This window comes from Octopus bimaculoides, chromosome 14, assembly GCF_046866305.1.
Source record: "Octopus bimaculoides isolate indiv1 chromosome 14, ASM4686630v1, whole genome shotgun sequence".
NCBI classification, from domain to species: domain Eukaryota; kingdom Metazoa; phylum Mollusca; class Cephalopoda; order Octopoda; family Octopodidae; genus Octopus; species Octopus bimaculoides.
Window position 1 is genome coordinate 44,548,444 of NC_142941.1, and position 8,316 is coordinate 44,556,759.

An 8,316-nucleotide genomic window follows, 5' to 3' on the forward strand; every position below is an offset into this window, starting at 1 on the left:
ATTCTTTTGAGAACCATTAGGTCTTAGTAGACACAACATGTGATCTACTTCTAGCACATTAAATGCCCACTTTAGTGGTCATCGTTATATATAAACATATACTTTAATCTCCTGAGATCTCAGATATTTTTTCTGATTCTCTCGGATTCTTTAAACGTGCTAGCTTCCTGGTAATAAATCGATATTAATTAATATCTGATTTTTTACCCTATGTTTTAATTTTATATATATATATATATATATATATATATATATATATATATATGTATCAGAGAATGAAAGATGACTGACAAAAAAATTGGGCCAAATGATGAAAGTTGTGATCGTCATCTCTGTCATAGCTCCCCACTCCAGAACAACTCTACCAGTCCATGGAGAATATCTTCAGTGAAATTTAGCTATTATCTTTAACAAGTCAAGACATGATATAGTGGCCCTGTCATTGGATTGAGGCATTTAAAGTTTGAGCTGTGATATTTATTGCATTACAAGCGGCACTAGCTATTATTAGATTTGTTACTGAAGTCAAGTAGGTTTATGACTAGAGGCATTATTCAGCCCATGACCATTCTTTTGTTGATCCAAGGCTATAGTAGAAGACACTTACCAAAGGTGCCAAACAGTGGAACTGAACACAGAACCATGCATTTGGGAACCAAACCTCTTACCACACAACTATGCCTGTGCCTGTCTATACATACACACATACATACATGTGTGTGTGTGTGTGTGTGTGTGTGTGTGTGTGTATGCTGATATATGACCTACGTTGGACACCTCATTTGCATAACCACCGAACCTGGAGCTTAACTATGTTCTGTCCATAGCTCTTACTCAGCATTACCTGACGCCTTTGGGTTTTATTGACACCATTACCTCTCATAACCCTATATATATATATATATATATATATATATATATATATATATATATAATAAATCTCTGAGCGAGGTATATATATACTTTAAATATATATACTTTGACACACTGCATATGCACAGATACACACACACATACATACATACATACATACATACACACACATACATGCATGCATACATGTATACATACATACATACATACATACAAACATACATACATACATACACACATGCATACATATATACATGTATGCATATACAACTGTATTAAAGTTTGATGGCTTCACACATCCTTGCCAGTCAAAAAAAAAGGTAAAATAAAAAATAATTCATCTGGAAAGTAACTTTGCAGCTTTGTAAAATAGAGATCAATAAAATGGATACTAGGAGCAATATGATGAGATAAAAATCTTTGAATGTGGCATTTCATCTTGATGGCCACATTCCAATGACTGGAATCAGCAAAAAGAATAGATGGAAAGTAAAATCCTAAAAGTTCCTTTTTAGATAACATTTTTTTCACCTTTTATGCTTGTTTCAGTCTTTTGACTGTGCCTATGCTGGAGCAACAGCTCGGAGAGTTTAGTTGAACAAATCGATCCCCAGTACTTATTTTTAAGTCTGGTACTAATTCTATTGTTTCTCTTTTTACTGAACCACTAAGTTATGGGGATGTAAACAAACCAACACCAGTTGTCAAGCAGTGATGGCAGATAAACATAAGCACAAAGACACTCATAACTATATACATATATATATATATGTAACACATATGTATGTATGAATATATATATGTGTGTGTATGTATATGTATATATATATATGCATATGTGTGTGTGTGTGTGTATGTATATGTATATATATATACATATGTGTGTGTGTGTGTGTGTATGTATGTATATGGCGGGCTTCCCTCAGTTTCCCTCTACCAAACTACCAGATCGACTCACAAGATTTTGGTCAGCCCTTGATTGTTGAGGAAGACACAAAGACACTTGCTCAAAGTGCCATGCAGTAAGACTGAACCCAAGGCCACATGGCCACCATCACCCAAGGCCACCACCACCACCACCACCTTCTTCTTCTTCTTCTTCTTCTTCTTCTCAAAATGGTATTTATTCTGTCTGGGGTTTTTTTGCGGATTTATTAGGTTACAGAGATTTAAAACAAACCAACACTGGTTGTCAAGCAGCAGGTGGTGGGTGACAAATACAAACAAATGATACACAAACATCACACACACACACACACACACACCAACACACAGACGCACACACACACACACACACACCAACACACACAAACACACATGTACATAATTATGATGGGCTACTACACACTTTCCATCTATCAGATTCACTAACAAGGCATTGGTCAGCCCAGTGCTATACTAGAAGACAAATAAATGCCCAAGGTACCACATAGTGGAACTAAATCTGGAACCATGTTGTTGCAAACCAACCTTCTTAACCATACAGTCATACCAATACCTTTCTTTAAAAGAAATTATAACCACTTTTTGTTTATTTCTTCACACTAGTGTCCATTAAATGAAAATGTTTTGCTGCACTTCTGTAACCTGATCACTGATGTAACTCCATGGCACCTCATGGTGGAACTTTGTCAGCAACCAGAGGACAGAGGTGAGATGAAATTTACTGACACTTCATAGTAGATAGTACTATTAAGAAATGAATAAAGATTAAAATCTTACTTAGCTAAGACACTAGTGTCATCAAGAGCTAGGAAGAAATATTATGGTCTAAACTGAAGTTCAAACATTCCAATAAAGTTTAACGTATGTGTGAGACTCAGTGTAATTGAACCAGGAAGCAAACTTTTGACTACATAGCTATGCCTGTGTTTATATTATTAACATTTTTTAATGATATGCATTAGTTGCAGCATACATAAAAAGTTGGAACAGTTTTTACGTGTTATTAGATGATGTAATAGCTATTGCTTTTATATTTTTTTATTCTTTTATTTGTTTCAGTCATGTGACTGCGACCATGCTGGAGCATTACCTTTTAGTCAAACAAATCAATTCCACATTATTTACATTATTTACAATTGACAGATATTTGTCCTCATCTTGTTTGTTGTTAACACAACATTTTGGCTGATATACCCTCCAGCCTTCATCAGGTGTTTTGGGGGAAATTTCGAACCTGGGTTCTCATTCCTAAGGTATTTTTCAATGTTGTTGTTGTTATTATTATTATTATTATTATTATTATTATTATTATTAAGGTCACTGCCTGAAATTGAACTCGGAATCTTGGAGTTAGTAGCCCGCGCTCTTAACCACTATGCCATTTGCCTGTCAATTGTAAATAATATAAATAATGCACATAATTCCTCATCTCTTAAATATAGAACTGTATAAATCAATTTCAGGACTTATTTTTTAAGCTTGGTACTTATCGGTCTCTTTTGCTGAAGTGCTAAGTTACAGGAATATAAACACACCAACACAGGTTGTCAAGTGATGATGGTGGGCCAAACACAGACACAAAGACATGCACACATAGACATATACATATATACGATGGGCTTCTTTCAGTTTATATCTACCTAATTCACTCACAAGGCTTTGGTCAGCCCAGGGCAGTAGTAGAAGACATTTGCCCGAGGTGCCATGCAATCGAACTTAACCCGAAACCATGTGGTTGGGAAGCAAGCTTCTTTCCACACAGCCATGCACACACACACACACACACACACACACACACACACACACACACACACACACACACACACACACGACATATATATATTTGTATATATTTTAACATTTTGCTTAGGCATAGCAATACTAACAACCTGATGTTAGAACTCAGTATATATATATATATATGTTTCAGAATAAGATATTAGTCAAGTACAGGGCATAATATGAAATTAAATGAATGACAAGAGAGTAATTCCTGATCCCCTGTGATTCATATTTCACATGCGTGCGTGTGTATGTGTGTGTGTGTGTGCGTGTGCATGCGTGCGTGCGTGCATGTGTGTGTGTGTGTGTGTGTGTGTACATAATTATCGTAATTACAAAGCAGAACATGAGAGCAGGAAATGGTCCTCCAGCCTATCTAGGATGATAACACTAAATATGGACTCACTCAATTCATGACAACCGATACAACCCAGTCCAGCATGGAAAGCAAATGTAAAATGATGTTGATAGCAATGAATTACGTTATCACAATTTGTATTTCTTGTTTAAGATAGTTGAGTGTAATTTGAAGGATATGTGGCTGTTCTTTCTTGCAGTTGAAAGACTATTTTGAGGCTCCCTGTTTGGATTGAGTTATGTAAATTAAATCACTTTTTCAATGAAACATAAGATAAAATACACCAGAGTGACAAATGCAATGGAAAGATACAGACAATAAGATTAGCCTCAAAATATTACAGGTATTTATATGGGCCACAATGAGGGCACCTCCATGTGGTGATTTTGCCATGAAAGAAATAGTAGCTAAATGTCAATCCAATCACACCCACTGTCTTAAAATAAAGGACAACATATTGGTTAATGTTGTCCTTAGTACCCAAAATGTGGTTTGGTCACCGCTAGAGTTCTTTTTTTTGCTTTGCTCATGCATGTACTATGCTCAGTCAAGGTTGACCCGATGCTAAACAACAACAGCAACAACACTATCTAATAATTATTTCATTGACCTTGGATAAATGACAGGGAAACTCAGCCCCTCTAATGATAGTATCCCAGAAGGCAAAGATATAAAACAAATTACAACAAAGCATTTAGTCTAGTACTCTACATTTTTTTCTTCCTTCAAGTGGAATGATACATATTCATGTGTATATATTTTTACATATGGAATAATTCATTTAAAGAATTCAGTTAAATGATTCAGTTAAAGAATTCAGTTAAAAGAAAACGAAAATATACACTAGAATGAATAATATAAGGGTTCCCTCTAAGGACACATGATTAATTTCAGTAGGAACATGAGAATGATTGATATAAGCACACTATATTATAACTACTTACTTTATTGGAAAATAAACTGATGAAAAGCAAAGTTGTACTTCAGTATGATTTGAACATGAAACTGAACAGGATGAAGCTAAATACATAATTTAAATAAATTTTAGCAATCTATGGTGGCAGCTATCTTCATCAGACAGTGAGTGTTAAGTTAGATATAAGTTCAATATCGTCAGAACAAGTTCAGCATCATCACAGGTAGTATTATGTCGATACTTCGTGCAGTTGTAAATGAATAAGAGAAGCTTCAAATTATAATTCTTTCCAAAACTTTGTTTCATATACTTTCTATCAAAATCAGTTTAAAAAAAAAATTACACCCGTTTAATTTTTAAAAGTTCTCTATCCTACTCTCTCTCCATTCCAGCTTTTATCAATGATCTGACCTAGATTGCATTTTTCATTGCATTCATGCATCCAATCAGAGAAAGCCTTTTCTATCACATGAAAAAAACTGATACAGCAAGAACACAACTCCTTAAACCCAGCTTAACTCAGAACTGAGCCATGATTCGCTTTGTGAGTAAATTGTTAAGTATCTACTATGATAATTATAATCATTAATCATTAATCACTAAATGGTAAAAAGGATGGGAAATTTTATGGAAAAAAAGCAACAAAAAAAAAACAGAGCATCACATGATTATAACAAAAGAATATGTTCAAGACAAACAAAATTAAAACTTTCTTATTAATGTCAAAATATTTTGTGTATAGGCTGCCCACCTCTTATTCTTCATTAAAATATATTTTCTCTGCAAACACTTATTGGAAAAACTGAATAAAAAGTACTCACCTCAAATTTGTCCATAGTAATATTACTAACTTCTTTCACATATTACATTCATAATACAACCAAATAAATATTATATTGTGAACCACAGAACTTATAGAAAAGGTTATAATGCACATATTAATAAAAAATAGAGATTATCGAAACAACTTATTTTTGGCCAAGAAATTCAATAAATCCTTTCTTAACATTTTATGAAGTTCTTGGCAATAGAATAGTAAGAACAGTTCCATATATTTTTCATTATCTAATTCTATATATATATATATATATATATATATATATATATTTGAATATTATGCTTTTCTTTCTTCACATAAATGCATACACACATACTTTCACATACACAAATGAAAGTTGATTTTCTAAAGGAAAGCTCTGGCAGCACCATCAGACAATATTCAGTTCTGACCAGTGTAATATTGCAGAAGTTAACAAAAGGCTCCTTCAGAGGCAATCAATAGAGAATTGTTCTCTCAACCATACAGTATTCATGCTTTTATTCAGCGAACACTGTAACAGCTCTGGGCCATAGCATTTACATGGAAACCAGAAGGTGGAGTACAGTAGGAAGGCTGGAGACAATTGCAGAGAAGGGAAAGTAAAGAAGGAAAGTAAAACAGAGTTGGTAGTACCATTGTGGAACCAAGCTGGCTAAATTGTCTAAAACTATTTGCTGTAGAAAACATGGCATTACATCCTTTTGTGCCTCAAGTAATAAAAAAAAATAATAATAAAACAAAACAAAAAATAAAAACACTGCAGTCTATAGTAACCAAACTGTTCTAATATATTTAAGTGGAGAAAATCTATGTAAAAATTGTTAAAGTATTTTGGTAAGGTATTTAATTTTCATTCATTAAGATTGAAAAAAAAAAAATATATTACTTTTTCTAATATTTAAGTAATAAAACTAAATATTAATACTTTTTCACACTTATTTTTTTTTTCTCCTGAATTATGAAAAAAAAAAAATTGTATCAGTCCCTCATGTTTATATACATATAAATCTATCTATCTATCTATCTATCTATCTATCTATCTATCTATCTATCTATATATATATATATATATATATATATATATATATATACATATGCATATATATATATACATATACATACATATATATATACATATACATACATACATACATATATATATATATATATATATATATATATATATATATATATATATATATATATATATATATATATATATATATATATATTTATATATATATATCATAATGCATCTTTCTTTTAAAAGTATAGCAGAGTAAGAGAGAGAGAAAAAAAATTAAGCTTACTTGTGCAGTTGTATCTGTTGTTAAGATGAGCCTGTGTACAATCCATGTGTTACAGTGAAGAAGGCTACTGTAAGCACTGCAGTACTGTGGTGTTATGTTGATAGATATATGTTGTATTTCAGAACCAATGAGAACCTGGGGAGTACATTCTTCTCTGGTGTATCTTACTCACTCTAACTGTGTATGTACAGAGTCAGTGAGTGGGCAGAAGTATAAATTTTTCTCCTGCATGTAAGTGTGAATAGGTAGAACAGTGTAGTTTCCAATATATATATATATATATATATATATATATATATATGTATGTATGTATGTATGTATGTATGTATATATATGAATGTGTTGCTCTTGTTTAAATGCTGTGCTTATGTGCATATGTATATGTGTGTATGTGTGTGTGTGTTTGTGTGTGTGTGTGTGTGTGTGTATTTGTGTTTGTATGTTTTGTTTGTGTGTGTGTTTGTGCGTGTGTGTGTGTCTGTGTATGAAGTTGTAGGTAGTGTAAGCTAGTTTCTTACACACTCAGATCAATGTGGAATTTGAAGTCCTGTTTTCTCTCACAACTCTGGTTCAGTATGAAACACACGCACACACACACACACACACACACACACACACGCACACACCCTACACATACACACACATATACACATACATGCACATATACACATACACATATACATACACTACATGCATATAGAGACATATTTAAACCACACACAATGCACATACAGATACACACTCACACACCACATGCCTATGTATGGTGTGTACCTGTGTAACACTGTGCATGTGTGTTTGTGTGTTTGTGCGTGAGTGTATGTGTGTTTGTGTGTGAGTGTATGTGTGTTTGTGTGCGTGAGAGAGAGTATATAAATCAATAGAGATGGAGACCGTTCAATTAAAACATCGGTAAAGTCCATTATTTTTACAGGTAACAGACAGCATTGTGAAAATAATCCTTTCTCTTTCTCTTTTCTTTTTCCTTTTTATTCTAGCAGAAATTTCAACAGAATCTAAATATCTTGCAGAAACCTACATCAGCATTATTTAGAAATATATTCTTTTATTTCATTCCATCTGATAGAGTTTTGGTGTGTTTGTTTTATATACAATTTTTTAAATCTCTTTCTTTTCCATTTTTCCCTTTTTCTTTTCCAAATATACAAAATTCAACTCATTGTTACCATGCAAAAGGAATAAAATCTATTTGAAAAACCTGATTTCTTTTATATATATAGTTTAGACTTTTTTTTTTTCCAAGTATTAATATTATCATAGTTAAGGAATTCTTTTTCTCATTCAGAGTATT

The 8,316-nt window shown here is 32.7% G+C and overlaps 1 protein-coding gene across 2 annotated transcripts in view; it reads right to left on the bottom strand.

The window, feature by feature from the left end:
- LOC106878226 (protocadherin gamma-A4) overlaps window positions 1–7,824 on the bottom strand; it is a 110,829-nt gene extending 103,005 nt beyond the window's left edge. For both annotated transcript variants that reach the window (XM_089362773.1, XM_089362771.1), the window contains exon 1: window positions 7,005–7,824. The gene's annotated coding sequence lies outside the window, so the exon portion shown is untranslated. The remainder of the gene's footprint in view (window positions 1–7,004) is intronic.
- Between the last annotated feature and the right edge of the window lie 492 nt (window positions 7,825–8,316).